The sequence below is a fragment of the Pimephales promelas genome, chromosome 9 (genome assembly GCF_988280905.1).
Source record: "Pimephales promelas chromosome 9, fPimPro1.hap1.1, whole genome shotgun sequence".
NCBI lineage: Eukaryota > Metazoa > Chordata > Actinopteri > Cypriniformes > Leuciscidae > Pimephales > Pimephales promelas.
In genome coordinates this window covers 29539771-29563039 of record NC_142777.1, presented here as the reverse complement: position 1 = coordinate 29563039, position 23269 = coordinate 29539771, and the positions used below count along the sequence as shown (strand labels likewise).

Sequence of the window (23269 nt, the reverse complement as noted above, 5' to 3'; positions counted from 1 at the left end):
TCTATCAGAATCCAGAGTTTTGAGAAGATTGGAGAAACTTAATTTTTCCCCCAAAAATGAAAAAAAACGAAAGGGGTAACACTGTCGTTTTTTTTTTCGGGTCGAAATTTTGAATTTCGATATCTCAGCTCTGGAAGTGTCTAGAGCCTCCATTTTTGCACTCAGGTCAAAGTCTCACAGCCCTCTATCATAATCCAGAGTTTTGAGAAGATTGGAGAAACGTAATTTTTCGCCCAAAAATGAAAAAAAAAAACGAAAGGGGTAACACTGTCGTTTTTTTTCGGGTCGAAATTTTGAATTTCGATATCTCAGCCCTGGAAGGGTCTAGAGCCTCCATTTTTGCACACAGGTCAAAGTCTCACAGCCCTCTATCATAATCCAGAGTTTTGAGAAGATTGGAGAAACTTAATTTTTCGCCCAAAAATGAAAAAAAAACGAAAGGGGTAACACTGTCGTTTTTTTTTCGGGTCGAAATTTTGAATTTCGATATCTCAGCTCTGGAAGGGTCTAGAGCCTCCATTTTTGCACTCAGGTCAAAGTCTAACAGCCCTCTATTAGAATCCAGAGTTTTGAGAAGATTGAAGAAACTTAATTTTTTGCCCAAAAATGAAAAAAAACGAAAGGGGTAACACTGTAGTTTTTTTTTCGGGTCGAAATTTTGAATTTCGATATCTCAGCTCTGGAAGGGTCTAGAGCCTCCATTTTTGCACTCAGGTCAAAGTCTCACAGCCCTCTATCATAATCCAGAGTTTTGAAAAGATTGGAGAAACTTAATTTTTCACCCCAAAATGAAAAAAAACGAAAGGGGTAACACTGTCGTTTTTTTTTCGGGTCGAAATTTTGAATTTCGATATCTCAGCTCTGGAAGGGTCTAGAGCCTCCATTTTTGCACTCAGGTCAAAGTCTCACAGCCCTCTATCAGAATCCAGAGTTTTGAGAAGATTGGAGAAACTTAATTTTTCCCCCAAAAATGAAAAAAAACGAAAGGGGTAACACTGTCGTTTTTTTTTCGGGTCGAAATTTTGAATTTCGATATCTCAGCCCTGGAAGGGTCTAGAGCCTCCATTTTTGCACTCAGGTCAAAGTCTCACAGCCCTCTATCAGAATCCAGAGTTTTGAGAAGATTGGAGAAACTTAATTTTTCCCCCAAAAATGAAAAAAAACGAAAGGGGTAACACTGTCGTTTTTTTTTTCGGGTCGAAATTTTGAATTTCGATATCTCAGCTCTGGAAGGGTCTAGAGCCTCCATTTTTGCACTCAGGTCAAAGTCTCACAGCCCTCTATCAGAATCCAGAGTTTTGAGAAGATTGGAGAAACTTAATTTTTCCCCCAAAAATGAAAAAAAACGAAAGGGGTAACACTGTCGTTTTTTTTTTCGGGTAGAAATTTTGAATTTCGATATCTCAGCTCTGGAAGTGTCTAGAGCCTCCATTTTTGCACTCAGGTCAAAGTCTCACAGCCCTCTATCATAATCCAGAGTTTTGAGAAGATTGGAGAAACGTAATTTTTCGCCCAAAAATGAAAAAAAAAACGAAAGGGGTAACACTGTCGTTTTTTTTCGGGTCGAAATTTTGAATTTCGATATCTCAGCCCTGGAAGGGTCTAGAGCCTCCATTTTTGCACACAGGTCAAAGTCTCACAGCCCTCTATCATAATACAGAGTTTTGAGAAGATTGGAGAAACTTAATTTTTCGCCCAAAAATGAAAAAAAACGAAAGGGGTAACACTGTCGTTTTTTTTTTCGGGTCGAAATTTTGAATTTCGATATCTCAGCTCTGGAAGGGTCTAGAGCCTCCATTTTTGCACTCAGGTCAAAGTCTGACAGCCCTCTATTAGAATCCAGAGTTTTGAGAGGATTGAAGAAACTTAATTTTTCGCCCAAAAATGAAAAAAAAAAACGAAAGGGGTAACACTGTCGTTTTTTTTTTCGGGTCGAAATTTTGAATTTCGATATCTCAGCTCTGGAAGGGTCTAGAGCCTCCATTTTTGCACTCAGGTCAAAGTCTCACAGCCCTCTATCATAATCCAGAGTTTTGAGAAGATTGGAGAAACTTAATTTTTCACCCAAAAATGAAAAAAAACGAAAGGGGTAACACTGTCGTTTTTTTTTCGGGTCGAAATTTTGAATTTCGATATCTCAGCTCTGGAAGGGTCTAGAGCCTCCATTTTTGCACTCAGGTCAAAGTCTCACAGCCCTCTATCAGAATCCAGAGTTTTGAGAAGATTGGAGAAACTTAATTTTTCCCCCAAAAATGAAAAAAAAACGAAAGGGGTAACACTGTCGTTTTTTTTTCGGGTCGAAATTTTGAATTTCGATATCTCAGCTCTGGAAGTGTCTAGAGCCTCCATTTTTGCACTCAGGTCAAAGTCTCACAGCCCTCTATCATAATCCAGAGTTTTGAGAAGATTGGAGAAACTTAATTTTTCGCCCAAAAATGAAAAAAAAAACGAAAGGGGTAACACTGTCGTTTTTTTTTCGGGTCGAAATTTTGAATTTCGATATCTCAGCTCTGGAAGGGTCTAGAGCCTCCATTTTTGCACTCAGGTCAAAGTCTGACAGCCCTCTATTAGAATTCAGAGTTTTGAGAAGATGGAAGAAACTTAATTTTTCGCCCAAAAATGAAAAAAAACGAAAGGGGTAACACTGTCGTTTTTTTTTCAGGTCGAAATTTTGAATTTCGATATCTCAGCTCTGGAAGGGTCTAGAGCCTCCATTTTTGCACTCAGGTCAAAGTCTCACAGCCCTCTATCATAATCCAGAGTTTTGAGAAGATTGGAGAAACTTAATTTTTCGCCCAAAAATGAAAAAAAAACGAAAGGGGTAACACTGTCGATTTTTTTTCGGGTCGAAATTTTGAATTTCGATATCTCAGCTCTGGAAGGGTCTAGAGCCTCCATTTTTGCACTCAGGTCAAAGTCTGACAGCCCTCTATTAGAATTCAGAGTTTTGAGAAGATTGAAGAAACTTAATTTTTCGCCCAAAAATGAAAAAAAAACGAAAGGGGTAACACTGTCGTTTTTTTTTCAGGTCGAAATTTTGAATTTCGATATCTCAGCTCTGGAAGGGTCTAGAGCCTCCATTTTTGCACTCAGGTCAAAGTCTCACAGCCCTCTATCAGAATCCAGAGTTTTGAGAAGATTGGAGAAACTTAATTTTTCCCCCAAAAATGAAAAAAAAAAACGAAAGGGGTAACACTGTCGTTTTTTTTTCGGGTCGAAATTTTGAATTTCGATATCTCAGCTCTGGAAGGGTCTAGAGCCTCCATTTTTGCACTCAGGTCAAAGTCTCACAGCCCTCTATCAGAATCCAGAGTTTTGAGAAGATTGGAGAAACCTAATTTTTCCCCCAAAAATGAAAAAAAAAAACGAAAGGGGTAACACTGTCGTTTTTTTTTCGGGTCGAAATTTTGAATTTCGATATCTCAGCTCTGGAAGGGTTTAGAGCCTCCATTTTTGCACTCAGGTCAAAGTCTCACAGCCCTCTATCATAATCCAGAGTTTTGAGAAGATTGGAGAAACTTAATTTTTCGCCCAAAAATGAAAAAAAACGAAAGGGGTAACACTGTCGTTTTTTTTTCGGGTCGAAATTTTGAATTTCGATATCTCAGCTCTGGAAGGGTCTAGAGCCTCCATTTTTGCACTCAGGTCAAAGTCTTACAGCCCTCTATCATAATCCAGAGTTTTGAGAAGGTTGAAGAAACTTAATTTTTCGCCCAAAAATGAAAAAAAACGAAAGGGGTAACACTGTCGTTTTTTTTTCAGGTCGAAATTTTGAATTTCGATATCTCAGCTCTGGAAGGGTCTAGAGCCTCCATTTTTGCACTCAGGTCAAAGTCTCACAGCCCTCTATCAGAATCCAGAGTTTTGAGAAGATTGGAGAAACTTAATTTTTCCCCCAAAAATGAAAAAAAAAAACGAAAGGGGTAACACTGTCGTTTTTTTTTTCGGGTCGAAATTTTGAATTTCGATATCTCAGCTCTGGAAGGGTTTAGAGCCTCCATTTTTGCACTCAGGTCAAAGTCTCACAGCCCTCTATCATAATCCAGAGTTTTGAGAAGATTGGAGAAACGTAATTTTTCGCCCAAAAATGAAAAAAAAAACGAAAGGGGTAACACTGTCGTTTTTTTTCGGGTCGAAATTTTGAATTTCGATATCTCAGCCCTGGAAGGGTCTAGAGCCTCCATTTTTGCACACAGGTCAAAGTCTCACAGCCCTCTATCATAATCCAGAGTTTTGAGAAGATTGGAGAAACTTAATTTTTCGCCCAAAAATGAAAAAAAAACGAAAGGGGTAACACTGTCGTTTTTTTTTCGGGTCGAAATTTTGAATTTCGATATCTCAGCTCTGGAAGGGTCTAGAGCCTCCATTTTTGCACTCAGGTCAAAGTCTAACAGCCCTCTATTAGAATCCAGAGTTTTGAGAAGATTGAAGAAACTTAATTTTTTGCCCAAAAATGAAAAAAAACGAAAGGGGTAACACTGTAGTTTTTTTTTCGGGTCGAAATTTTGAATTTCGATATCTCAGCTCTGGAAGGGTCTAGAGCCTCCATTTTTGCACTCAGGTCAAAGTCTCACAGCCCTCTATCATAATCCAGAGTTTTGAAAAGATTGGAGAAACTTAATTTTTCACCCCAAAATGAAAAAAAACGAAAGGGGTAACACTGTCGTTTTTTTTTCGGGTCGAAATTTTGAATTTCGATATCTCAGCTCTGGAAGGGTCTAGAGCCTCCATTTTTGCACTCAGGTCAAAGTCTCACAGCCCTCTATCAGAATCCAGAGTTTTGAGAAGATTGGAGAAACTTAATTTTTCCCCCAAAAATGAAAAAAAAACGAAAGGGGTAACACTGTCGTTTTTTTTTTCGGGTCGAAATTTTGAATTTCGATATCTCAGCTCTGGAAGTGTCTAGAGCCTCCATTTTTGCACTCAGGTCAAAGTCTCACAGCCCTCTATCATAATCCAGAGTTTTGAGAAGATTGGAGAAACGTAATTTTTCGCCCAAAAATGAAAAAAAAAAACGAAAGGGGTAACACTGTCGTTTTTTTTCGGGTCGAAATTTTGAATTTCGATATCTCAGCCCTGGAAGGGTCTAGAGCCTCCATTTTTGCACACAGGTCAAAGTCTCACAGCCCTCTATCATAATCCAGAGTTTTGAGAAGATTGGAGAAACTTAATTTTTCGCCCAAAAATGAAAAAAAAACGAAAGGGGTAACACTGTCGTTTTTTTTTCGGGTCGAAATTTTGAATTTCGATATCTCAGCTCTGGAAGGGTCTAGAGCCTCCATTTTTGCACTCAGGTCAAAGTCTAACAGCCCTCTATTAGAATCCAGAGTTTTGAGAAGATTGAAGAAACTTAATTTTTTGCCCAAAAATGAAAAAAAACGAAAGGGGTAACACTGTAGTTTTTTTTTCGGGTCGAAATTTTGAATTTCGATATCTCAGCTCTGGAAGGGTCTAGAGCCTCCATTTTTGCACTCAGGTCAAAGTCTCACAGCCCTCTATCATAATCCAGAGTTTTGAAAAGATTGGAGAAACTTAATTTTTCACCCCAAAATGAAAAAAAACGAAAGGGGTAACACTGTCGTTTTTTTTTCGGGTCGAAATTTTGAATTTCGATATCTCAGCTCTGGAAGGGTCTAGAGCCTCCATTTTTGCACTCAGGTCAAAGTCTCACAGCCCTCTATCAGAATCCAGAGTTTTGAGAAGATTGGAGAAACTTAATTTTTCCCCCAAAAATGAAAAAAAACGAAAGGGGTAACACTGTCGTTTTTTTTTCGGGTCGAAATTTTGAATTTCGATATCTCAGCCCTGGAAGGGTCTAGAGCCTCCATTTTTGCACTCAGGTCAAAGTCTCACAGCCCTCTATCAGAATCCAGAGTTTTGAGAAGATTGGAGAAACTTAATTTTTCCCCCAAAAATGAAAAAAAACGAAAGGGGTAACACTGTCGTTTTTTTTTTCGGGTCGAAATTTTGAATTTCGATATCTCAGCTCTGGAAGGGTCTAGAGCCTCCATTTTTGCACTCAGGTCAAAGTCTCACAGCCCTCTATCAGAATCCAGAGTTTTGAGAAGATTGGAGAAACTTAATTTTTCCCCCAAAAATGAAAAAAAACGAAAGGGGTAACACTGTCGTTTTTTTTTTCGGGTAGAAATTTTGAATTTCGATATCTCAGCTCTGGAAGTGTCTAGAGCCTCCATTTTTGCACTCAGGTCAAAGTCTCACAGCCCTCTATCATAATCCAGAGTTTTGAGAAGATTGGAGAAACGTAATTTTTCGCCCAAAAATGAAAAAAAAAACGAAAGGGGTAACACTGTCGTTTTTTTTCGGGTCGAAATTTTGAATTTCGATATCTCAGCCCTGGAAGGGTCTAGAGCCTCCATTTTTGCACACAGGTCAAAGTCTCACAGCCCTCTATCATAATCCAGAGTTTTGAGAAGATTGGAGAAACTTAATTTTTCGCCCAAAAATGAAAAAAAAACGAAAGGGGTAACACTGTCGTTTTTTTTTCGGGTCGAAATTTTGAATTTCGATATCTCAGCTCTGGAAGGGTCTAGAGCCTCCATTTTTGCACTCAGGTCAAAGTCTAACAGCCCTCTATTAGAATCCAGAGTTTTGAGAAGATTGAAGAAACTTAATTTTTTGCCCAAAAATGAAAAAAAACGAAAGGGGTAACACTGTAGTTTTTTTTTCGGGTCGAAATTTTGAATTTCGATATCTCAGCTCTGGAAGGGTCTAGAGCCTCCATTTTTGCACTCAGGTCAAAGTCTCACAGCCCTCTATCATAATCCAGAGTTTTGAAAAGATTGGAGAAACTTAATTTTTCACCCCAAAATGAAAAAAAACGAAAGGGGTAACACTGTCGTTTTTTTTTCGGGTCGAAATTTTGAATTTCGATATCTCAGCTCTGGAAGGGTCTAGAGCCTCCATTTTTGCACTCAGGTCAAAGTCTCACAGCCCTCTATCAGAATCCAGAGTTTTGAGAAGATTGGAGAAACTTAATTTTTCCCCCAAAAATGAAAAAAAACGAAAGGGGTAACACTGTCGTTTTTTTTTTCGGGTCGAAATTTTGAATTTCGATATCTCAGCTCTGGAAGTGTCTAGAGCCTCCATTTTTGCACTCAGGTCAAAGTCTCACAGCCCTCTATCATAATCCAGAGTTTTGAGAAGATTGGAGAAACGTAATTTTTCGCCCAAAAATGAAAAAAAAAAACGAAAGGGGTAACACTGTCGTTTTTTTTCGGGTCGAAATTTTGAATTTCGATATCTCAGCCCTGGAAGGGTCTAGAGCCTCCATTTTTGCACACAGGTCAAAGTCTCACAGCCCTCTATCATAATCCAGAGTTTTGAGAAGATTGGAGAAACTTAATTTTTCGCCCAAAAATGAAAAAAAAACGAAAGGGGTAACACTGTCGTTTTTTTTTCGGGTCGAAATTTTGAATTTCGATATCTCAGCTCTGGAAGGGTCTAGAGCCTCCATTTTTGCACTCAGGTCAAAGTCTAACAGCCCTCTATTAGAATCCAGAGTTTTGAGAAGATTGAAGAAACTTAATTTTTTGCCCAAAAATGAAAAAAAACGAAAGGGGTAACACTGTAGTTTTTTTTTCGGGTCGAAATTTTGAATTTCGATATCTCAGCTCTGGAAGGGTCTAGAGCCTCCATTTTTGCACTCAGGTCAAAGTCTCACAGCCCTCTATCATAATCCAGAGTTTTGAAAAGATTGGAGAAACTTAATTTTTCACCCCAAAATGAAAAAAAACGAAAGGGGTAACACTGTCGTTTTTTTTTCGGGTCGAAATTTTGAATTTCGATATCTCAGCTCTGGAAGGGTCTAGAGCCTCCATTTTTGCACTCAGGTCAAAGTCTCACAGCCCTCTATCAGAATCCAGAGTTTTGAGAAGATTGGAGAAACTTAATTTTTCCCCCAAAAATGAAAAAAAACGAAAGGGGTAACACTGTCGTTTTTTTTTCGGGTCGAAATTTTGAATTTCGATATCTCAGCCCTGGAAGGGTCTAGAGCCTCCATTTTTGCACTCAGGTCAAAGTCTCACAGCCCTCTATCATAATCCAGAGTTTTGAAAAGATTGGAGAAACTTAATTTTTCGCCCAAAAATGAAACAAAACGAAAGGGGTAGTAACACTGTCGTTTTTTTTTCGGGTCGAAATTTTGAATTTCAATATCTCAGCTCTGGAAGGGTCTAGAGCCTCCATTTTTGCACTCAGGTCAAAGTCTCACAGCCCTCTATCATAATCCAGAGTTTTGAGAAGATTGGAGAAAATTAATTTTTCGCCCAAAAATGAAAAAAAACGAAAGGGGTAACACTGTCGTTTTTTTTTCGGGTAGAAATTTTGAATTTCGATATCTCAGCTCTGGAAGGGTCTAGAGCCTCAATTTTTGCACTCAGGTCAAAGTCTCACAGCCCTCTATCATAATCCAGAGTTTTGAGAAGATTGGAGAAACTTAATTTTTCGCCCAAAAATGAAAAAAAACGAAAGGGGTAACACTGTCGTTTTTTTTTCGGGTCGAAATTTTGAATTTCGATATCTCAGCTCTGGAAGGGTCTAGAGCCTCCATTTTTGCACTCAGGTCAAAGTCTCACAGCCCTCTATCAGAATCCAGAGATTTGAGAAGATTGGAGAAACTTTGAGACTTAGACCTGAGTGCAAAAATGGAGGCTCTATACCCTTCCAGTGCTGAGATATTGAGATCCCACGTAGCATTATGCCATTATAAAAATAGTGGGTTCGTGGGCGGTGGAATTATGGGATGGCGCTTGGTGCTAAGGACTCAGGGGCCCCAGCTGAGTGCAGTAAAGTAGTTTTTATCATGAAGGAAACTTCAATTAAATGTCCAAAAAATAAAAATAACCATCACAAACAAATACATATACAAGTCAACAACACATTAAACAAAGCTTTATTCAAACTACAAGCATGTATTTACAGGCGCTGAACACCACGTGCTACTGCAAGCGCTTCTCAATCTGAGGCAATAAGGGCAGATGGAGCCATCGAGGTTCTCGTAAGGGCAGTTGGAGAGATGGAGGGACTCATCCATGGGACCACTTCCAGGATTCAGCTCTGGGCTCCTCATCCTTAGTGCTCACACCAGTCTGCAGACATTTCAAATCCAACAAAAATGTACAAACCTTACACAAAAGCAGTCATTTTAACAGCACAATGTGAATGTATTAAAAATAACCTTACTTTATATTTGAATACATTCCCTAAAACCTTTTTTCTGGTCGAATATTTGAGTTTCGATATCTCAGCTCTGGAAGGGTCTAGAGCAGCCTTTCTCAAACTTTTTTCAGTCAGGGCACCTTTCAAAAGTGCATAAAATCACAAGGCACCCCAGTGTAAAATATCATTTAAAAACACTGCATAACCCAAATGTAAATGCAAATGTCTTGTTTAGTTAGACAGAACAGCAATGAACAGAGCATAATATGAACTGTAATAACAATAATAATAAAAACTTTAAAAACACAGGTTTGCAAAGTAATTCACAAAATAACTAATCAGAGACACAAATGCCATAAAACCGTAAGAGGTGGGCCACCCAATACAAGAACCCAATAACAAATCCAGACCAGGAGAACTCAAATGAAGTGCAGGATGCAGTTAAAATAAAATTAAAAAGGGGCAGACATTAATATATATATATATATATATATATATATATATATATATATATATATATATATATATATTTAAAAAAAATATATATATATATATATATATATATATATACAATGCGATAAGAAAAATATGCATGTTAAAAAAATGCACCAGAGATAAGCAAGAATGTTTTACCATATAGTGCTTGTTTTCATCCGTGCCATGCGCATGCACACACACCCACATACACATACACCCACACACACAAACAATAATCCACAACGAGAGAGGGAGAAAGATCTACATGCGTGCATGCAGCGCGCATACGCGCTCACACAAGCCGGCGGTGGGGGTGACCAGACGTGAGCCTGGTGCGATGCACACAGCCGCCCTATCTAGGCAGGGATGGATGAGAGACGGTCAGGTGTCTTAAGTTAGACACAAACGGAGAGGGCATGTTGCATCCCCAGTACCACTGATGAAGCCAAATTTTAGGTAGCCTAACTGTCGTTGTATGTTCTCATTTTAGCCTTGTCTAACGTTACCTTTGCGACCTTTGGTGCCGATTCAGAGCTGGAGGAGGAAGTAGTAGGCTGAGGCTCCATTTCACAGAAAAACTGTCCGGTTCTTGTGGGGATTTTCTTTTCAAAAAACGATCCATGATGCTGTAACTGAAGTGGCCTAAATTCACGTTTATTTTTACGTTTCTGTCAGTCTGAAGTGTTGTTGCTATAACGCGTTGCTATGGATTCCGTCACTTGCGTCAAGTTGTGTTTGTGTCTTGCTTCGGTCTTGTGAGACGGATGTTTATGCTTCATTTTATATATTTATCTAAAATGAATTTACAATTTATGTACGTTCATATGTTTAAAAAGAAGAATGTAAATATGTAAATTCAAATATGTTTATTATTATATATATATATATATATATATATATATATATATTTTTTTTTTAGCCTACGTAATTTTTTGGCGGCACCCCTGACACAGTCAGGGGGCACCCCAGTGTGCCGCGGCACCCACTTTGAGAAAGGCTGGTCTAGAGCCTCCATTTTTGCACTCAGGTCAAAGTCTCACAGCCCTCTATCATAATCCAGAGTTTTGAGAAGATTGGAGAAACTTAATTTTTCGCCCAAAAATGAAAAAAAAACCGAAAGGGGTAACACTGTCGTTTTTTTTTCGGGTCGAAATTTTGAATTTCGATATCTCAGCCCTGGAAGGGTCTAGAGCCTCCATTTTTGCACTCAGGTCAAAGTCTCACAGCCCTCTATCAGAATCCAGAGATTTGAGAAGATTGGAGAAACTTTGAGACTTAGACCTGAGTGCAAAAATGGAGGCTCTATACCCTTCCAGTGCTGAGATATTGAGATCCCACGTAGCATTATGCCATTATAAAAATAGTGGGTTCGTGGGCGGTGGAATTATGGGATGGCGCTTGGTGCTAAGGACTCAGGGGCCCCAGCTGAGTGCAGTAAAGTAGTTTTTATCATGAAGGAAACTTCAATTAAATGTCCAAAAAATAAAAATAACCATCACAAACAAATACATATACAAGTCAACAACACATTAAACAAAGCTTTATTCAAACTACAAGCATGTATTTACAGGCGCTGAACACCACGTGCTACTGCAAGCGCTTCTCAATCTGAGGCAATAAGGGCAGATGGAGCCATCGAGGTTCTCGTAAGGGCAGTTGGAGAGATGGAGGGACTCATCCATGGGACCACTTCCAGGATTCAGCTCTGGGCTCCTCATCCTTAGTGCTCACACCAGTCTGCAGACATTTCAAATCCAACAAAAATGTACAAACCTTACACAAAAGCAGTCATTTTAACAGCACAATGTGAATGTATTAAAAATAACCTTACTTTATATTTGAATACATTCCCTAAAACCTTTTTTCTGGTCGAATATTTGAGTTTCGATATCTCAGCTCTGGAAGGGTCTAGAGCCTCCATTTTTGCACTCAGGTCAAAGTCTCACAGCCCTCTATCATAATCCAGAGTTTTGAGAAGATTGGAGAAACTTAATTTTTCGCCCAAAAATGAAAAAAAAAACGAAAGGGGTAACACTGTCGTTTTTTTTTCGGGTCGAAATTTTGAATTTCGATATCTCAGCTCTGGAAGGGTCTAGAGCCTCCATTTTTGCACTCAGGTCAAAGTCTCACAGCCCTCTATCATAATCCAGAGTTTTGAGAAGATTGGAGAAACTTAATTTTTCGCCCAAAAATGAAAAAAAAAAAACGAAAGGGGTAACACTGTCGTTTTTTTTTCGGGTCGAAATTTTGAATTTCGATATCTCAGCTCTGGAAGGGTCTAGAGCCTCCATTTTTGCACTCAGGTTAAAGTCTGACAGCCCTCTATTAGAATCCAGAGTTTTTTTTTCGGGTCGAAATTTTGAATTTCGATATCTCAGCTCTGGAAGGGTCTAGAGCCTCCATTTTTGCACTCAGGTCAAAGTCTCACAGCCCTCTATCATAATCCAGAGTTTTGAGAAGATTGGAGAAACTTAATTTTTCACCCAAAAATGAAAAAAAACGAAAGGGGTAACACTGTCGTTTTTTTTTCGGGTCGAAATTTTGAATTTCGATATCTCAGCTCTGGAAGGGTCTAGAGCCTCCATTTTTGCACTCAGGTCAAAGTCTCACAGCCCTCTATCAGAATCCAGAGTTTTGAGAAGATTGGAGAAACTTAATTTTTCCCCCAAAAATTAAAAAAAAACGAAAGGGGTAACACTGTCGTTTTTTTTTCGGGTCGAAATTTTGAATTTCGATATCTCAGCTCTGGAAGTGTCTAGAGCCTCCATTTTTGCACTCAGGTCAAAGTCTCACAGCCCTCTATCATAATCCAGAGTTTTGAGAAGATTGGAGAAACTTAATTTTTCGCCCAAAAATGAAAAAAAACGAAAGGGGTAACACTGTCGTTTTTTTTTCGGGTCGAAATTTTGAATTTCGATATCTCAGCTCTGGAAGGGTCTAGAGCCTCCATTTTTGCACTCAGGTCAAAGTCTGACAGCCCTCTATTAGAATTCAGAGTTTTGAGAAGATTGAAGAAACTTAATTTTTCGCCCAACAATGAAAAAAAAATGAAAGGGGTAACACTGTAGTTTTTTTTTTCGGGTTGAAATTTTGAATTTCGATATCTCAGCTCTGGAAGGGTCTAGAGCCTCCATTTTTGCACTCAGGTCAAAGTCTCACAGCCCTCTATCAGAATCCAGAGTTTTGAGAAGATTGGAGAAACTTAATTTTTCCCCCAAAAATGAAAAAAAAACGAAAGGGGTAACACTGTCGTTTTTTTTTCGGGTCGAAATTTTGAATTTCGATATCTCAGCTCTGGAAGTGTCTAGAGCCTCCATTTTTGCACTCAGGTCAAAGTCTCACAGCCCTCTATCATAATCCAGAGTTTTGAGAAGATTGGAGAAACTTAATTTTTCGCCCAAAAATGAAAAAAAACGAAAGGGGTAACACTGTCGTTTTTTTTTCGGGTCGAAATTTTGAATTTCGATATCTCAGCTCTGGAAGGGTCTAGAGCCTCCATTTTTGCACTCAGGTCAAAGTCTGACAGCCCTCTATTAGAATTCAGAGTTTTGAGAAGATGGAAGAAACTTAATTTTTCGCCCAAAAATGAAAAAAAACGAAAGGGGTAACACTGTCGTTTTTTTTTCAGGTCGAAATTTTGAATTTCGATATCTCAGCTCTGGAAGGGTCTAGAGCCTCCATTTTTGCACTCAGGTCAAAGTCTCACAGCCCTCTATCATAATCCAGAGTTTTGAGAAGATTGGAGAAACTTAATTTTTCGCCCAAAAATGAAAAAAAAACGAAAGGGGTAACACTGTCGATTTTTTTTCGGGTCGAAATTTTGAATTTCGATATCTCAGCTCTGGAAGGGTCTAGAGCCTCCATTTTTGCACTCAGGTCAAAGTCTGACAGCCCTCTATTAGAATTCAGAGTTTTGAGAAGATTGAAGAAACTTAATTTTTCGCCCAAAAATGAAAAAAAAACGAAAGGGGTAACACTGTCGTTTTTTTTTCAGGTCGAAATTTTGAATTTCGATATCTCAGCTCTGGAAGGGTCTAGAGCCTCCATTTTTGCACTCAGGTCAAAGTCTCACAGCCCTCTATCAGAATCCAGAGTTTTGAGAAGATTGGAGAAACTTAATTTTTCCCCCAAAAATGAAAAAAAAAAACGAAAGGGGTAACACTGTCGTTTTTTTTTCGGGTCGAAATTTTGAATTTCGATATCTCAGCTCTGGAAGGGTCTAGAGCCTCCATTTTTGCACTCAGGTCAAAGTCTCACAGCCCTCTATCAGAATCCAGAGTTTTGAGAAGATTGGAGAAACCTAATTTTTCCCCCAAAAATGAAAAAAAAAAACGAAAGGGGTAACACTGTCGTTTTTTTTTCGGGTCGAAATTTTGAATTTCGATATCTCAGCTCTGGAAGGGTTTAGAGCCTCCATTTTTGCACTCAGGTCAAAGTCTCACAGCCCTCTATCATAATCCAGAGTTTTGAGAAGATTGGAGAAACTTAATTTTTCGCCCAAAAATGAAAAAAAACGAAAGGGGTAACACTGTCGTTTTTTTTTCGGGTCGAAATTTTGAATTTCGATATCTCAGCTCTGGAAGGGTCTAGAGCCTCCATTTTTGCACTCAGGTCAAAGTCTTACAGCCCTCTATCATAATCCAGAGTTTTGAGAAGGTTGAAGAAACTTAATTTTTCGCCCAAAAATGAAAAAAAACGAAAGGGGTAACACTGTCGTTTTTTTTTCAGGTCGAAATTTTGAATTTCGATATCTCAGCTCTGGAAGGGTCTAGAGCCTCCATTTTTGCACTCAGGTCAAAGTCTCACAGCCCTCTATCAGAATCCAGAGTTTTGAGAAGATTGGAGAAACTTAATTTTTCCCCCAAAAATGAAAAAAAAAAACGAAAGGGGTAACACTGTCGTTTTTTTTTTCGGGTCGAAATTTTGAATTTCGATATCTCAGCTCTGGAAGGGTTTAGAGCCTCCATTTTTGCACTCAGGTCAAAGTCTCACAGCCCTCTATCATAATCCAGAGTTTTGAGAAGATTGGAGAAACTTAATTTTTCACCCAAAAATGAAAATAAACGAAAGGGGTAACACTGTCGTTTTTTTTTCGGGTCGAAATTTTGAATTTCGATATCTCAGCTCTGGAAGGGTCTAGAGCCTCCATTTTTGCACTCAGGTCAAAGTCTCACAGCCCTCTATCAGAATCCAGAGTTTTGAGAAGATTGGAGAAACTTAATTTTTCCCCCAAAAATGAAAAAAAAACGAAAGGGGTAACACTGTCGTTTTTTTTTCGGGTCGAAATTTTGAATTTCGATATCTCAGCTCTGGAAGTGTCTAGAGCCTCCATTTTTGCACTCAGGTCAAAGTCTCACAGCCCTCTATCATAATCCAGAGTTTTGAGAAGATTGGAGAAACTTAATTTTTCGCCCAAAAATGAAAAAAAACGAAAGGGGTAACACTGTCGTTTTTTTTTCGGGTCGAAATTTTGAATTTCGATATCTCAGCTCTGGAAGGGTCTAGAGCCTCCATTTTTGCACTCAGGTCAAAGTCTGACAGCCCTCTATTAGAATTCAGAGTTTTGAGAAGATGGAAGAAACTTAATTTTTCGCCCAAAAATGAAAAAAAACGAAAGGGGTAACACTGTCGTTTTTTTTTCAGGTCGAAATTTTGAATTTCGATATCTCAGCTCTGGAAGGGTCTAGAGCCTCCATTTTTGCACTCAGGTCAAAGTCTCACAGCCCTCTATCATAATCCAGAGTTTTGAGAAGATTGGAGAAACTTAATTTTTCGCCCAAAAATGAAAAAAAAACGAAAGGGGTAACACTGTCGTTTTTTTTTCGGGTCGAAATTTTGAATTTCGATATCTCAGCTCTGGAAGGGTCTAGAGCCTCCATTTTTGCACTCAGGTCAAAGTCTGACAGCCCTCTATTAGAATTCAGAGTTTTGAGAAGATTGAAGAAACTTAATTTTTCGCCCAAAAATGAAAAAAAAACGAAAGGGGTAACACTGTCGTTTTTTTTTCAGGTCGAAATTTTGAATTTCGATATCTCAGCTCTGGAAGGGTCTAGAGCCTCCATTTTTGCACTCAGGTCAAAGTCTCACAGCCCTCTATCAGAATCCAGAGTTTTGAGAAGATTGGAGAAACTTAATTTTTCCCCCAAAAATGAAAAAAAAAAACGAAAGGGGTAACACTGTCGTTTTTTTTTCGGGTCGAAATTTTGAATTTCGATATCTCAGCTCTGGAAGGGTCTAGAGCCTCCATTTTTGCACTCAGGTCAAAGTCTCACAGCCCTCTATCAGAATCCAGAGTTTTGAGAAGATTGGAGAAACCTAATTTTTCCCCCAAAAATGAAAAAAAAAAACGAAAGGGGTAACACTGTCGTTTTTTTTTCGGGTCGAAATTTTGAATTTCGATATCTCAGCTCTGGAAGGGTTTAGAGCCTCCATTTTTGCACTCAGGTCAAAGTCTCACAGCCCTCTATCATAATCCAGAGTTTTGAGAAGATTGGAGAAACTTAATTTTTCGCCCAAAAATGAAAAAAAACGAAAGGGGTAACACTGTCGTTTTTTTTTCGGGTCGAAATTTTGAATTTCGATATCTCAGCTCTGGAAGGGTCTAGAGCCTCCATTTTTGCACTCAGGTCAAAGTCTTACAGCCCTCTATCATAATCCAGAGTTTTGAGAAGGTTGAAGAAACTTAATTTTTCGCCCAAAAATGAAAAAAAACGAAAGGGGTAACACTGTCGTTTTTTTTTCAGGTCGAAATTTTGAATTTCGATATCTCAGCTCTGGAAGGGTCTAGAGCCTCCATTTTTGCACTCAGGTCAAAGTCTCACAGCCCTCTATCAGAATCCAGAGTTTTGAGAAGATTGGAGAAACTTAATTTTTCCCCCAAAAATGAAAAAAAAAAACGAAAGGGGTAACACTGTCGTTTTTTTTTCGGGTCGAAATTTTGAATTTCGATATCTCAGCTCTGGAAGGGTCTAGAGCCTCCATTTTTGCACTCAGGTCAAAGTCTCACAGCCCTCTATCAGAATCCAGAGTTTTGAGAAGATTGGAGGAACCTAATTTTCCCCCCAAAAAAGAAAAAAAAAGAAAGGGGTAACACTGTCGTTTTTTTTTCGGGTCGAAATTTAGAATTTCGATATCTCAGCTCTGGAAGGGTTTAGAGCCTCCATTTTTGCACTCAGGTCAAAGTCTCACAGCCCTCTATCATAATCCAGAGTTTTGAGAAGATTGGAGAAACTTAATTTTTCGCCCAAAAATGAAAAAAAACGAAAGGGGTAACACTGTCGTTTTTTTTTCGGGTCGAAATTTTGAATTTCGATATCTCAGCTCTGGAAGGGTCTAGAGCCTCCATTTTTGCACTCAGGTCAAAGTCTTACAGCCCTCTATCATAATCCAGAGTTTTGAGAAGATTGGAGAAACTTAATTTTTCCCCCAAAAATGAAAAAAAACGAAAGGGGTAACACTGTCGTTTTTTTTTCGGGTCGAAATTTTGAATTTCGATATCTCAGCTCTGGAAGGGTCTAGAGCCTCCATTTTTGCACTCAGGTCAAAGTCTCACAGCCCTCTATCATAACCCAGAGTTTTGAGAAGATTGGAGAAACTTAATTTTTCGCCCAAAAATGAAAAAAAACGAAAGGGGTAACGCTGTCGTTTTTTTTTCGGGTCGAAATTTTGAATTTCAAAATCTCAGCTCTGGAAGGGTCTAGAGCCTCCATTTTTGCACTCAGGTCAAAGTCTCACAGCCCTCTATCAGAATCCAGAGTTTTGAGAAGATTGGAGAAACTTAATTTTTCGCCCAAAAATGAAAAAAAACGAAAGGGGTAACACTGTCGTTTTTTTTTTCGGGTCGAAATTTTGAATTTCGATATCTCAGCTCTGGAAGGGTCTAGAGCCTCCATTTTTGCACTCAGGTCAAAGTCTGACAGCCCTCTATTAGAATCCAGAGTTTTGAGAGGATTGAAGAAACTTAATTTTTCGCCCAAAAATGAAAAAAAAAAACGAAAGGGGTAACACTGTCGTTTTTTTTTCGGGTCGAAATTTTGAATTTCGATATCTCAGCTCTGGAAGGGTCTAGAGCCTCCATTTTTGCACTCAGGTCAAAGTCTCACAGCCCTCTATCATAATCCAGAGTTTTGAGAAGATTGGAGAAACTTAATTTTTCACCCAAAAATGAAAAAAAACGAAAGGGGTAACACTGTCGTTTTTTTTTCGGGTCGAAATTTTGAATTTCGATATCTCAGCTCTGGAAGGGTCTAGAGCCTCCATTTTTGCACTCAGGTCAAAGTCTCACAGCCCTCTATCAGAATCCAGAGTTTTGAGAAGATTGGAGAAACTTAATTTTTCCCCCAAAAATGAAAAAAAACGAAAGGGGTAACACTGTCGTTTTTTTTTCGGGTCAAAATTTTGAATTTCGATATCTCAGCTCTGGAAGTGTCTAGAGCCTCCATTTTTGCACTCAGGTCAAAGTCTCACAGCCCTCTATCATAATCCAGAGTTTTGAGAAGATTGGAGAAACTTAATTTTTCGGCCAAAAATGAAAAAAAACGAAAGGGGTAACACTGTCGTTTTTTTTTCGGGTCGAAATTTTGAATTTCGATATCTCAGCTCTGGAAGGGTCTAGAGCCTCCATTTTTGCACTCAGGTCAAAGTCTCACAGCCCTCTATCAGAATCCAGAGTTTTGAGAAGATTGGAGAAACTTAATTTTTCCCCCAAAAATGAAAAAAAAAAAACGAAAGGGGTAACACTGTCGTTTTTTTTTCGTGTCGAAATTTTGAATTTCGATATCTCAGCTCTGGAAGGGTCTAGAGCCTCCATTTTTGCACTCAGGTCAAAGTCTCACAGCCCTCTATCAGAATCCAGAGTTTTGAGAAGATTGGAGGAACCTAATTTTCCCCCCAAAAAAGAAAAAAAAAGAAAGGGGTAACACTGTCGTTTTTTTTTCGGGTCGAAATTTTGAATTTCGATATCTCAGCTCTGGAAGGGTTTAGAGCCTCCATTTTTGCACTCAGGTCAAAGTCTCACAGCCCTCTATCATAATCCAGAGTTTTGAGAAGATTGGAGAAACTTAATTTTTCGCCCAAAAATGAAAAAAAACGAAAGGGGTAACACTGTCGTTTTTTTTTCGGGTCGAAATTTTGAATTTCGATATCTCAGCTCTGGAAGGGTCTAGAGCCTCCATTTTTGCACTCAGGTCAAAGTCTTACAGCCCTCTATCATAATCCAGAGTTTTGAGAAGATTGGAGAAACTTAATTTTTCCCCCAAAAATGAAAAAAAACGAAAGGGGTAACACTGTCGTTTTTTTTTCGGGTCGAAATTTTGAATTTCGATATCTCAGCTCTGGAAGGGTCTAGAGCCTCCATTTTTGCACTCAGGTCAAAGTCTCACAGCCCTCTATCATAACCCAGAGTTTTGAGAAGATTGGAGAAACTTAATTTTTCGCCCAAAAATGAAAAAAAAACGAAAGGGGTAACGCTGTCGTTTTTTTTTCGGGTCGAAATTTTGAATTTCAAAATCTCAGCTCTGGAAGGGTCTAGAGCCTCCATTTTTGCACTCAGGTCAAAGTCTCACAGCCCTCTATCAGAATCCAGAGTTTTGAGAAGATTGGAGAAACTTAATTTTTCGCCCAAAAATGAAAAAAAAACGAAAGGGGTAACACTGTCGTTTTTTTTTTCGGGTCGAAATTTTGAATTTCGATATCTCAGCTCTGGAAGGGTCTAGAGCCTCCATTTTTGCACTCAGGTCAAAGTCTGACAGCCCTCTATTAGAATCCAGAGTTTTGAGAGGATTGAAGAAACTTAATTTTTCGCCCAAAAATGAAAAAAAAAAACGAAAGGGGTAACACTGTCGTTTTTTTTTCGGGTCGAAATTTTGAATTTCGATATCTCAGCTCTGGAAGGGTCTAGAGCCTCCATTTTTGCACTCAGGTCAAAGTCTCACAGCCCTCTATCATAATCCAGAGTTTTGAGAAGATTGGAGAAACTTAATTTTTCACCCAAAAATGAAAAAAAACGAAAGGGGTAACACTGTCGTTTTTTTTTCGGGTCGAAATTTTGAATTTCGATATCTCAGCTCTGGAAGGGTCTAGAGCCTCCATTTTTGCACTCAGGTCAAAGTCTCACAGCCCTCTATCAGAATCCAGAGTTTTGAGAAGATTGGAGAAACTTAATTTTTCCCCCAAAAATGAAAAAAAACGAAAGGGGTAACACTGTCGTTTTTTTTTCGGGTCAAAATTTTGAATTTCGATATCTCAGCTCTGGAAGTGTCTAGAGCCTCCATTTTTGCACTCAGGTCAAAGTCTCACAGCCCTCTATCATAATCCAGAGTTTTGAGAAGATTGGAGAAACTTAATTTTTCGGCCAAAAATGAAAAAAAACGAAAGGGGTAACACTGTCGTTTTTTTTTCGGGTCGAAATTTTGAATTTCGATATCTCAGCTCTGGAAGGGTCTAGAGCCTCCATTTTTGCACTCAGGTCAAAGTCTCACAGCCCTCTATCAGAATCCAGAGTTTTGAGAAGATTGGAGAAACTTAATTTTTCCCCCAAAAATGAAAAAAAAAAACGAAAGGGGTAACACTGTCGTTTTTTTTTCGGGTCGAAATTTTGAATTTCGATATCTCAGCTCTGGAAGGGTCTAGAGCCTCCATTTTTGCACTCAGGTCAAAGTCTCACAGCCCTCTATCATAATCCAGAGTTTTGAGAAGATTGGAGAAACTTAATTTTTCACCCCAAAATGAAAAAAAACGAAAGGGGTAACACTATCGTTCTTTTTTCGGGTCGAAATTTTGAATTTCGATATCTCAGCTCTGGAAGGGTCTAGAGCCTCCATTTTTGCACTCAGGTCAAAGTCTCACAGCCCTCTATCAGAATCCAGAGTTTTGAGAAGATTGGAGAAACTTAATTTTTCCCCCAAAAATGAAAAAAAAAAAACGAAAGGGGTAACACTGTCGTTTTTTTTTCGGGTCGAAATTTTGAATTTCGATATCTCAGCTCTGGAAGGGTCTAGAGCCTCCATTTTTGCACTCAGGTCAAAGTCTCACAGCCCTCTATCATAATCCAGAGTTTTGAGAAGATTGGAGAAACTTAATTTTTCACCCCAAAATGAAAAAAAACGAAAGGGGTAACACTGTCGTTTTTTTTTCGGGTCGAAATTTTGAATTTCGATATCTCAGCTCTGGAAGGGTCTAGAGCCTCCGTTTTTGCACTCAGGTCAAAGTCTCACAGCCCTCTATCAGAATCCAGAGTTTTGAGAAGATTGGAGAAACTTAATTTTTCCCCCAAAAATGAAAAAAAAAAAACGAAAGGGGTAACACTGTCGTTTTTTTTTCGGGTCGAAATTTTGAATTTCGATATCTCAGCTCTGGAAGGGTCTAGAGCCTCCATTTTTGCACTCAGGTCAAAGTCTCACAGCCCTCTATCATAATCCAGAGTTTTGAGAAGATTGGAGAAACTTAATTTTTCACCCCAAAATGAAAAAAAACGAAAGGGGTAACACTGTCGTTTTTTTTTCGGGTCGAAATTTTGAATTTCGATATCTCAGCTCTGGAAGGGTCTAGAGCCTCCATTTTTGCACTCAGGTCAAAGTCTGACAGCCCTCTATTAGAATTCAGAGTTTTGAGAAGATTGAAGAAACTTAATTTTTCGCCCAAAAATGAAAAAAAACGAAAGGGGTAACACTGTCGTTTTTTTTTCGGGTCGAAATTTTGAATTTCGATATCTCAGCTCTGGAAGGGTCTAGAGCCTCCATTTTTGCACTCAGGTCAAAGTCTGACAGCCCTCTATTAGAATCCAGAGTTTTGAGAAGATTGAAGAAACTTAATTTTTCGCCCAAAAATGAAAAAAAACGAAAGGGGTAACACTGTCGTTTTTTTTTCAGGTCGAAATTTTGAATTTCGATATCTCAGCTCTGGAAGGGTCTAGAGCCTCCATTTTTGCACTCAGGTCAAAGTCTCACAGCCCTCTATCATAATCCAGAGTTTTGAGAAGATTGGAGAAACTTAATTTTTCACCCAAAAATGAAAAAAAACGAAAGGGGTAACACTGTCGTTTTTTTTTTCGGGTCGAAATTTTGAATTTCGATATCTCAGCTCTGGAAGGGTCTAGAGCCTCCATTTTTGCACTCAGGTCAAAGTCTCACAGCCCTCTATCAGAATCCAGAGTTTTGAGAAGATTGGAGAAACTTAATTTTTCCCCCAAAAATGAAAAAAAACGAAAGGGGTAACACTGTCGTTTTTTTTTCGGGTCGAAATTTTGAATTTCGATATCTCAGCTCTGGAAGTGTCTAGAGCCTCCATTTTTGCACTCAGGTCAAAGTCTCACAGCCCTCTATCATAATCCAGAGTTTTGAGAAGATTGGAGAAACTTAATTTTTCGCCCAAAAATGAAAAAAAACGAAAGGGGTAACACTGTCGTTTTTTTTTCGGGTCAAAATTTTGAATTTCGATATCTCAGCTCTGGAAGGGTCTAGAGCCTCCATTTTTGCACTCAGGTCAAAGTCTGACAGCCCTCTATTAGAATTCAGAGTTTTGAGAAGATGGAAGAAACTTAATTTTTCGCCCAAAAATGAAAAAAAAAACGAAAGGGGTAACACTGTCGTTTTTTTTTCGGGTCGAAATTTTGAATTTCGATATCTCAGCTCTGGAAGGGTCTAGAGCCTCCATTTTTGCACTCAGGTCAAAGTCTCACAGCCCTCTATCAGAATCCAGAGTTTTGAGAAGATTGGAGAAACCTAATTTTTCCCCCAAAAATGAAAAAAAAACGAAAGGGGTAACACTGTCGTTTTTTTTTCGGGTCGAAATTTTGAATTTCGATATCTCAGCTCTGGAAGGGTTTAGAGCCTCCATTTTTGCACTCAGGTCAAAGTCTCACAGCCCTCTATCATAATCCAGAGTTTTGAGAAGATTGGAGAAACTTAATTTTTCGCCCAAAAATGAAAAAAAACGAAAGGGGTAACACTGTCGTTTTTTTTTCGGGTCGAAATTTTGAATTTCGATATCTCAGCTCTGGAAGGGTCTAGAGCCTCCATTTTTGCACTCAGGTCAAAGTCTTACAGCCCTCTATCATAATCCAGAGTTTTGAGAAGATTGGAGAAACTTAATTTTTCGCCCAAAAATGAAAAAAAAAACGAAAGGGGTAACACTGTCGTTTTTTTTTCGGGTCGAAATTTAGAATTTCGATATCTCAGCTCTGGAAGGGTCTAGAGCCTCCATTTTTGCACTCAGGTCAAAGTCTCACAGCCCTCTATCAGAATCCAAAGTTTTGAGAAGATTGGAGAAACTTAATTTTTCCCCCAAAAATGAAAAAAAACGAAAGGGGTAACACTGTCGTTTTTTTTTCGGGTCGAAATTTTGAATTTCGATATTTCAGCTCTGGAAGGGTCTAGAGCCTCCATTTTTGCACTCAGGTCAAAGTCTGACAGCCCTCTATTAGAATCCAGAGTTTTGAGAAGATTGAAGAAACTTAATTTTTCGCCCAAAAATGAAAAAAAAACGAAAGGGGTAACACTGTCGTTTTTTTTTCAGGTCGAAATTTTGAATTTCGATATCTCAGCTCTGGAAGGGTCTAGAGCCTCCATTTTTGCACTCAGGTCAAAGTCTCACAGCCCTCTATCATAATCCAGAGTTT

The 23269-nt window shown here is 38.7% G+C and overlaps 1 long non-coding RNA gene across 2 annotated transcripts in view; it reads right to left on the bottom strand.

The window, feature by feature from the left end:
• Positions 1-8893: 8893 nt before the first annotated feature.
• LOC120460600 (uncharacterized) overlaps positions 8894-23269 on the bottom strand; it is a 45119-nt gene continuing 30743 nt past the window's right edge. The window contains exons 3-4 of one of the 2 annotated variants that reach the window (XR_016169712.1): positions 11223-11391; positions 8894-9107 (exon numbers count right to left, since the gene is read on the bottom strand). This is a non-coding gene — a long non-coding RNA (uncharacterized LOC120460600). Of the gene's footprint in view, positions 9108-11178; positions 11392-23269 lie in introns of those variants that run through there. The other variant, XR_016169711.1, reaches the window with a different exon arrangement.